A 10,498-nucleotide genomic window follows, 5' to 3' on the forward strand; every position below is an offset into this window, starting at 1 on the left:
TAAATAAAACTAGAAAAATATAAATGTAAAAAATAAGAAGAAAACAAAAAGGAAATCCAAATCTGAAGAGAGAAGAAGGAAAAAAAGAGAAATCAATAAACAACAAAAACTAAAAACCATAACTGAAAACCATACCAGGCAAAAAATTACTTCTAGCAAAAAACAAAAAAAAAGGCAAAAGAAAAAACAAAATAATTGAACAAGCGAACGACGCTTCGCGCCGCCTCAAACTGGGCTGGTCGAACTATAATGGGCTGTGGACGAAGCCAACCCTATTTGCCGCCCTTGGGCGGCATATATGATCCACCATTCCTAAGGAGCAAATAATTAAGAGGTACCCCTCGGGGAGCTCCTGTACAGGTCTTTTTTGGCCTCTGATCACACCAAGTAGTGTATCCAGCCGCCACTGGCGCACCCTCGAGATTTCTTTTTTTTACTCCACATGTTTTTTTGTGGGGAGGGGTTGGTTTTCTGTTTTTTCTTAGGTTTTGACAGAAAAAAATTGATTTGTTCTAGAAGCAATGCTTTTCCAGCAGAAATGTGCTTCTGCAAACTTTTCAAAAAAGGGAAAACACAACCTATGCTTACGCTCGTGCTTCCCCAAAAAGAGAAAGCATAGATGTGCTTCCATGAAAAAGCACAACTATGCTTCCCGAAAAAGGAAAGCATAATTGTGCTTCCGAAAAAGGAGAAAGGACAAATGTGCTTCCACGAGAAGCACAACTGTGTTTCTCGAAGACAAAAAAACACAACTTCCACTTCCGCGAGAAGCACATTTGTGCTGTCCGAAAATGGAAAAACACATCATGTGCTTCCAGAAAAGGGAAAAGCATGCATATGCTTTCCAGTTTTTTTTAAAAGGCACAACTGTGCTCTTGAGTTCTTTTTTTTAGTTTTGATTTTTTTCGTCTTTTTCTTGATTTATTTTTTCATTTCCATTTTTGGGTTTTTCATTCTTGGAATTTTCTGGTTTTTCCGTGAAAAAAGTTCACCAAGACCTATTAACACGGGATCTTATTTTGACGATTTGATGCAAGAAATTTCAATAAAAAAAAGTTTTGAAAAAACATTTTAGAAAAAGAGAAAACTCTCAGGTTACGGCATGCAATGCGCTACGCTACTTTTTTTCTGAGGGGAAGCAGTGCGCTAGGCTACTTAACACCATCAGAGAAGATGAGAGTGGCATTTGCAAGGTATACCCCTTAATTAGTGATTTCGTCATTTCTGCCTTCAAAGGTTAAGCGATTCTAACAAAGCCATGATTTCCACCCATCATTAGCTCTTTTTGCTCGTGTGTACTACCCTTAATTAGTTGGGAAAGTTTGTGGATGGCTGTTTGGCTTTGGGAGCATATATGCTCCCCGATGAACAGAAAATTTAAAATAAGGAATAAATAAAGTTTAAAAATTCTGTTTTTTTAGATGTTCATGTTATTAGTGTAAACAAGGGTGCTTGACAATTTTCATGCGAAAATGCTTCGTCGCAAAAATAAAATACAATTAAGTGTAACATTTGAAGGCAACATGACATTTTTTTACACAGGCTAAAATGCAAGCGTTTACCTTAAAATTTTGCAAGTATCATCTGGAGTACGTTTTTGGCACGCACATATGCTAACTAGAGCCAAATTGGATTTCCAGGTAAGTTTGTTCATTGTAAGGCCCATACAGAGTATGGGTCCACAAAATTGCCGGTCTGAGAGAATCCCAACAAACTCCGATCATCCCGTGACGCGCATGATCGAAACGCCAACAGATGGCCGATTCCACCGCGCACCCGCCGCCGGCGGTGGATCAGCGAGTCCAGCGGCTGGCTACCCGCGCCTCCATCGCAGTCGCCGCTGCGGCGACGCTCTTCCTCGTGTGCCTCGTCCGGCACGCCTCCACCTCCTGCTTCCCCGCGTCCCACACCATCTCCCCCTCTCCCTTCCCCCGCGACTCCTGCGACGCCGCCTCCCGCCGCGTCCTCCCCCCGGACAGCCGGCTCGCTAAGCTCCGCTCATCCTCTCGCTGGCGCCGCCGCTCCGCCGCGCTGGCTTCCTCAGTATTCGCCCCGCTCCGTGGCCTCCGCCTCCTGGCCGGCTCCTCCCGCGTCCTCTGCCTCGCCGCCGGAGCCGGCAACGCCGTCGACGCACTCCACGCAGCGGGGGTAAGCGAAGTGACCGGGATCGACCTCGTGGACTTCCCGCCGCTCGTCCGTCGCGCAGACCCCCATCGCCTCCCATTCTCTGACGGCGCCTTCGATCTCATCTTTTCCGACGACCCGGCGGGGATCTCCGGCGCGCTCTTCCCGGCTCGCGTCGCCGCGTAGGCCGAGCGCGCTGTCCGCCGCGGAGACGCCATCGCCCTCGCCGTGGACCGGCAGCAGGACCACGCCGCCGTCGCCGCGCTCTTCAAAAGGTCGCGCGTCGTGGATACCAGGGTTGTCACCTTGGATGGCTCCCAGGTCAGGTTGCTAATTCTTCAGAGTAATGGCACCACCCTGAACCCGCGATGATATTCTGAACCAGTGTTAAGTATAATTCTCATGTTCATTATGTTGTTTCTGTTAAGATCAAACACTAGATGTTACCGAGCTATGGATTTCTGCATCAGAACATAACTGTAACTGTGTAGATCAATAGTTGAGAAAAATGGAAGATTGCTGCGGTGCCGGTTGCTCTAGCAATAATAGATTTCTAACATTCCCTGAAAGTTCGATCATTTTGCTGTGCTTGTTTTTCTTGCTATGACCATACGAATTAGGATCAACACTTATCAACTCAATACAGATTTTGGGAATATATATATATAGGTTCATATGCACCGCTTTGCGATTTTGCATAACTTGTGCGCTCTTAACAAAAGGATCATGGTACTATAAATATTGATTTAGATACATATATACAGAAATGTGTGAAGAAGGCATGATTTATGTACTGTACAAATAAGAGTGCTTCTATGCTTGATGGAGTTTTTTCTTCTTCTGCAATCTAAAGCAAATTAATGGCTGTGATTAGAGGACTACTCCGCCGGTCTTGTTTTAAGAAAGGTTAGTTTGTTAGTTACAAACATTGGTATCCAGGTCCAAACAGGTGAAGACTAAAAACCCATGGACAGCCCATGTACACACTTCATGTACAACCCACAAGCACTTGTCTGAAAACTACCAGATCCAGTGCCATAGTCGTGTACTCGTCTCCTTCGCCGGACTGCCTCGACTCTGAAGAGAAGATGATATCGGCTTGCCGTGCATCCTAACCCTCAGATCCAAAATTCCAAATTAAATTATTGTACTTGACCTCCAATTTGATCATCATCCCCACCCGGAGCTCGCCGGCGCCCAAATCCTAAACCTAGGTCATCTGTCCAACTGAGTCCTAATTATTATACCATCCCAATGTTCAATGTACTATCTCTACTCCTAAAGGCGGACTTGGTAGCTTCTCCTCCATGGTTTTTTTCGCCTCACCTCCCACCATCATCTATTTTCGTCTGGTTTTTTTTGCCTCATCTCCATCCAACGCTCCACGCTGGTTTTTTACTCTCCCACCAACGCCTAAAACACCTACACACACATCTCTCTCTCTCGCCTCTCCCCCATCTCGCCTCTCCTTCTTGAGCCGTCGTTGCTGCCGTCCAGTACGGATCACTTCCTCTACTGATTGGCGCCACCACAGCACAACCGGATCCCATCCGGCTCTCCTTCTTTCCAACATCCACCGATGCATGTTGCTCCGCCCTCGCGCGCGGCCGCCCGGCTAACCCTAGCCACCTCTATCTCCGATGATGACCCCGACGCCGGCGCCTCCCCGTTACCCTCCCCGGCGCTCTCCCCGTTTGGCTCCCCAAATCCCTCTGCCTTGCCGTCACGGACATCGACGATGATGCCTCCCTGAACCTCGACAGGTAATGTCACATCATCTCAGTTTCTTGAGAATTGACATGGTCAGTCATGTACTAAAAGTGTGATGCTCTTTCTGTAGTTAGCCCTTTAAGAAGCAAGTGGGGTGTGTGTGTTGCATCTGATGTGCACGAGCTCAACCTGGCGAGCTCCTGGGAGTAGAAAAACGGGGAGGCACAACAGCCCTGGCGAGCTCGAGACGACGAAGGTGCCACAGGTGGTGTGGGAGAGGAGATGGTCTCCATCCGAGGTCCGAGGACCAGCCATGACGTCAAGCTGCTGCAGCGTGGAGTCAGGAGTGTGTTCGCACCCCGGCGTGTCCCAGTATGTGCTTTGGAAGACTGGCGTCAATCTCAACAGACCCTTATGCGTCCACATTATTTGCTTCAGAAACAGATAGCAGCTCTCTGCTTCGTCTCTGGAGTCACAGAGCTCGAAGACAGCGAGATAGGGATGATTTACAGGTTTGGAGCCAAAAAATAACTGGCTAGTCTTTTTGAACACATGATGTAACACCTCCCTACTCTCCCCTCTTCTTCTCCTCTCGTCTCCGGGAACGCTTGTGCCTTGCACCTGGGTGCACTGGACAAGCTTTGTTTTGTAACTGTACTTTTTCATCAGGCCCTGGCCTATTTTGAAAAATAAGGTCGGCAACCAGCCACCTTCTTTGTTTCAAAGAAAAAAAAAGATAGCAGCTCTCTGATGTAGTAAGGAGAAACCAAGAATGACAGAGCATCCTCGTGTCAAACTCAACACACCCTGGCACTTCTCCATTGTTTGATTCAGAAACAGGCAGAAACAACTGCTATCTCTGAATTTATTTAAGGTTGTTACTCTTATCTCTGTTCTGATGTACATGCATCTTCCCTTCCTATCTTCCATACATATATGTGCTACAACCATGCCTTTTTTGTCCTGTAAATGTGCTACAGATATGTGCAGCAAAGTAGTCTTCATGTGCGAGGAAGCAAAGAAGATATGATGCTATGCAATTATGCTCCTGTTAGTTGGAAGTTCAATCTCGGCTTGATTACCGCTCTTTAAGCAAAATTATTTCTAACAGATCTTATCCTAGACGATTCTTGCTTAAACGAGTTTAGAAGCACAACTACCAGTATGTGCACTTAATAAAATGCAAGTCCTAATGCAGATGCTGAAAATAGTTTGGAAATTATACATATTCAATCTCCCAGTTTGTGATTTCTTTTTGTTTATGTTGTACAAAAATGTACAGACGAGTGGCATGTGTCATCTATAGCATGTCCCCTTTGTCTGAATGTTCAACTAGAAGAGTTCCATCTCATTTGGCAACGAGCACTGCAATAATACATGCAACTCTTCACAGCTACTAACGTGAAGTTGCCCTCAGGCTCTAGCATGGACTAAAGAGTTATTGTTGGTATGTATCACTTTAATTTTTACAGTCTATAGGTTTATTTATATGGCCAGTATTGATCTCAAGGACAACATACTGTGATTTCCTCTATTACTTCTGGTCAATATTGCTGTAACTACAGTCACTACCCACTAGTAGAAAACAGGGCATAGGTCACAGGGCAGGTTTCACATTAGCCCCGGTTCAGTCACGAACCGGGACCCATGGGGGCATTCGTCCCGGTTCGTGAGCCCAGGGGGCCGGCCGGGGCCTCGTGGGCATTGGTCCCGGTTCGTATGGAACCATTTGTCCCGGTTCGAGCCATGAACCGGGACTAATGGTCCTCGCTCCTGGCCCACAACCATTTGTCCCGGTTCTTGGCATGAACCGGGACAGAAGGCCCGGATTTAGTACCGGTTCATGCCACGAACCGGGACCAATGAGGTGCCTATATATACCCCTCGCCCGCGAGCAGAGCACTCCAGTGCTCTGTTTTTCTCTGGCCGACGAGGGGAGGGCTTTGTGGTGCTCTAGCTCACCTCCTATGCACATGAGGTGTTCGATGAAATGCCCGAGCCACACTAGTTAAGCTTTGTCCTCTCGAAGCTCGACCTCAAAGCTCCATTTTCCTCGAGATTTGTCTAGGTTTAGCCGCCCGTCACGTCCCATTCCCGTCTTCACCGCCGTCGACCGCCCGCGCCGATCTCGTCGTCGGCAACACCGTGGTGAGCCTCTTGTTCTTATCTTCTTTTTGAAAGAAAAAAAATTCTTATTTTAGATAGATACTTGTCTAATTTTCTTACTATTTTATTCCTTCTTATTACATAGTGCGATGGTTTTCGTATCCGCCCCCGTCGGCCCTCGTCCTGTCTATGATTCGGATGTGGTATATATTATCTTTTTATAACTATTTGATTCATTTATTGTTTATGGCAAATATACCGACCAGCATGACATAGATTTTATTTATCTAGGAGGTGGTTGAATCGGAAATTCTAACCGACCCTATTGTCGAGAGGTTAAATTTAGTTGAAGAAGAAAACAATTACTTGAAGGAAAAAATAAAAAAAATTGAGGAGGAGAAGATGATATTGGAGTTGCATGTTGCGGATGTCGTCGATGATCACAAGATCAAGATGGATGCAATGCACTTGAAGATTAGAAAGATTAGAAAATATGCCATTCATACCGAGGCTAGGTATCATTATGCCGTTGGATCAATTGTTACCTTGGTTGCGATTATGATCGCATTTGTTTTCGCATTGAAATGTTTTACATAGTTTCAATGTATGGTTTAATTAATTAGATGCTCTGGAGAGCTATATATATGTTGTTAGATGAGAACTATGTATGTACTTTGGTTCTAATATGATGATGAACTTCTATTAATTTGGTCACTTAATTATCTATTCATGATGTTCTGTAATGGTTTTTGACACACTTAATTATATATAATGCACGCAGATGAACCGGCAATGGATGTACGGTGACAGACACACCTCCGAGTACATTAAGGGCGTGCATGATTTTCTCGAAGTGGCTGAGGCAAACAAGCAGAATGGTTTTATGTGTTGTCCATGCCCTACATGTGGGAATACGAAGTCTTACTCTGACCGGAAAATCCTTCATGCCCACCTGCTTTACAAGGGTTTCATGCCACACTATAATGTTTGGACGAGGCACGGAGAAATGGGGGTTATGATGGAAGACGGCGAAGAAGAAGAGGACGATGACAACTATGTGCCCCCTGAATACGGTGATGCTGCAACGGGGGAAGCTGCTGAAGATCAAGAGGAACCAGACGATGTGCCCAATGATGCTGCAAGGGGGGAAGCTGCTGAAGATGAAGAGGAACCAGTGCCCGATGATGATGATCTCCGCCGGGTCATTGTCGATGCAAGGACGCAATGCGAAAGTCAAAAGGAGAAGCTGAAGTTCGATCGCATGTTAGAGGATCACACAAAAGGGTTGTACCCCAATTGCGAAGATGGCAACACAAAGCTCGGTACCGTACTGGAATTGCTGCAGTGGAAGGCAGAGAATGTTGTGCCTGACAAAGGATTTGAGAAGCTATTGAAAATATTGAAGAAGAAGCTTCCAAAGGATAACGAATTGCCCAACAGTACATACGCAGCAAAGAAGGTCGTATGCCCTCTAGGATTGGAGGTGCAGAAGATACATGCATGCCCTAATGACTGCATCCTCTACCGCGGTGCGTACAAGGATCTGAACGCATGCCCGGTATGCGGTGCATTGCGGTATAAGATCAGACGAGATGACCCTGGTGATGTTGACGGCGAGCCCCCCAGGAAGAGGGTTCCTGCGAAGGTGATGTGGTATGCTCCTATAATACCACGGTTGAAACGTCTGTTCAGAAACGAAGAGCATGGCAAGTTGATGCGATGGCACAGTGAGGACCGTAAGAAAGACGGGAAGTTGAGAGCACCCACTGACGGGTCGCAGTGGAGAAAAATCGAGAGAAAGTACTGGGCTGAGTTTGCAGCTGACCCAAGGAACGTATGGTTCGGTTTAAGCGCGGATGGCATTAATCCTTTCGGGGAGCAGAGCAGCAACCACAGCACCTGGCCCGTGACTCTATGTATGTATAACCTTCCTCCTTGGATGTGCATGAAGCGGAAGTTCATTATGATGCCAGTTCTCATCCAAGGCCCTAAGCAACCCGGCAACGACATTGATGTGTACCTAAGGCCATTAGTTAAAGAACTTTTACAGCTGTGGAATGGAAACGGTGTACGTACGTGGGATGAGCACAAACAGGAGGAATTTAACCTGCACGCGTTGCTGTTTGTAACCATCAACGATTGGCCCGCTCTCAGTAACCTTTCAGGACAGACAAACAAGGGATACCACGCATGCACGCACTGTTTAGATGACACTGAAAGTATATACCTGGACAAAAGCAGGAAGAATGTGTACCTGGGCCATCGTCGATTTCTTCCGACCAACCATCAATGTCGAAAGAAAGGCAAGCATTTCAAAGGCGAGGCAGATCACCGGAAGAAGCCCGCCATGCGTACCGGTGATCACGTACTTGCTATGGTCAATGATTTACACGTAATCTTTGGAAAGGGTCCCGGCGGACTAGCTGTTCCGAATGACGTTGAGGGACACACACCCATATGGAAGAAGAAATCTATATTTTGGGACCTACCCTACTGGAAAGAGCTAGAGGTCCGCTCTTCAATCGATGTGATGCACGTGACGAAGAACCTTTGCGTGAACCTGCTAGGCTTCTTGGGCGTGTATGGGAAGACAAAAGATACACCTGAGGCACGGGAGGACCTGCAACGTTTGCACGAAAAAGACGGCATGCCTCCGAAGCAGTATGAAGGTCCTGCCAGCTACGCTCTTACGAAAGAAGAGAAAGAAATCTTCTTTGAATGCCTGCTCAATATGAAGGTCCCGACTGGCTTCTCGTCGAATATAAAGGGAATAATAAATATGCCAGAGAAAAAGTTCCAGAACCTAAAGTCTCATGACTGCCACGTGATTATGACGCAACTGCTTCCGGTTGCATTGAGGGGGCTTCTACCGGAAAACGTCCGATTAGCCATTGTGAAGCTATGTGCATTCCTCAATGCAATCTCTCAGAAGGTGATCGATCCAGAAATCATACCAAGGCTAAGGAGTGATGTGGCGCAATGTCTTGTCAGTTTCGAGCTGGTGTTCCCACCATCCTTCTTCAATATCATGACGCACGTCCTAGTTCATCTAGTCGACGAGATTGTCATTCTGGGGCCCGTATTTCTACATAATATGTTCCCCTTTGAGAGGTTCATGGGAGTCCTAAAGAAATATGTCCGTAACCGCGCTAGTCCAGAAGGAAGCATCTCCATGGGCCATCAAACAGAGGATGTCATTGGGTTTTGTGTTAACTTCATTCCTGGCCTTAAGAAGATATGTCTCCCTAAATCGCGGTATGAGGGGAGACTGACTGGAAAAGGCACGCTTGGAGGGGGGAACTCAATAATATGCAGGGACGGATATTCTTGGTCTGAAGCACACTACACAGTTCTACAGAACTCTACCTTGGTGACCCCGTATGTCGATGAACACAAGAACAGTCTGCGCTCAAAACACTCGGAGCAGTGTGACGACTGGATTACATGTGAACACATCAGGACTTTCAGCAGTTGGTTGGAAACACGTCTCAGAGGTGACACCACTGTTTGTGATGAGTTGTACTCGTTGTCCAGGGGACCATCTTCGACTGTATTGACTTACAAAGGATACGAGATAAATGGGAATACATTTTACACGATCGCCCAAGATCAAAAGAGCACCAACCAAAACAGTGGTGTCCGCTTTGATGCAGCAACCGGGAGGGGAAAGGACACATATTATGGTTACATAATGGACATATGGGAACTTGACTACGGACATGATTTTAAGGTCCCTTTGTTTAAGTGCAAATGGGTCAATCTGTCAGGAGGCGGGGTACAGGTAGACCCACAGTACGGAATGACAACAGTGGATCTGAACAATCTTGGGTACACTGACGAACCGTTCGTCCTAGCCAATGATGTGGCACAGGTTATCTATGTGAAGGACATGTCTACCAGACCGAGGAAAAGAAAAGATAAGGAAGCGAATACATCATACGATGAGCCAAAGCGGCACATAGTTCTTTCAGGAAAAAGGGACATTGTGGGAGTGGAGGGCAAGACAGACATGTCTGAAGATTATGAAAAGTTTCATGAAATTCCTCCCTTCAAAGTCAAGGCTGACCCAAGCATCCTGATAAACGATGAAGATTATCCATGGTGATGATAGCATGCCAACTTTGTAATAGACGAGTATGATACCATTGTCCGTTTTGTACAAGAAGTGCATCTAGTTTTTGCCGTAACCCTCTCAACTTTCTTGCACATGCTATGTGGATGAAATGATGATACCATGCCAACTTTCAACCTTTTCAGAGTTCATTTGAAATGCTTTATAAGCCCTGAGTGCAGAGAGGTTAGGCCCGTAAGCCTGCTTTAGAGAGGAGCTCGACAGCTCAGGCGCACCGCACCTTATAAACAGGTGCGGCTCTCTCTTAGCTAGCGAGGTGGGACTAAACTCACCACCACGCCGCTGTGCAAGGCCATTGGTCCCGGTTGGTGGCACGAACCGGGACCAATTCCACCCTTTGGTCCCTGTTGGTGCCACGAACCGGTACTAATGAGGCTGTGGCCCCACGAGCACCTTTAGTACCTGTTCGTGGCACGAACCGGTACT

General features: G+C 46.6%; 1 pseudogene; it reads left to right on the forward strand.

Moving 5' to 3' along the window:
• Positions 1-1,712: 1,712 nt before the first annotated feature.
• LOC123172216 (uncharacterized) lies at positions 1,713-5,320 on the forward strand (annotated as a pseudogene).
• Positions 5,321-10,498: the final 5,178 nt, after the last annotated feature.

Source organism: Triticum aestivum, chromosome 1D (assembly GCF_018294505.1).
Source record: "Triticum aestivum cultivar Chinese Spring chromosome 1D, IWGSC CS RefSeq v2.1, whole genome shotgun sequence".
NCBI lineage: Eukaryota > Viridiplantae > Streptophyta > Magnoliopsida > Poales > Poaceae > Triticum > Triticum aestivum.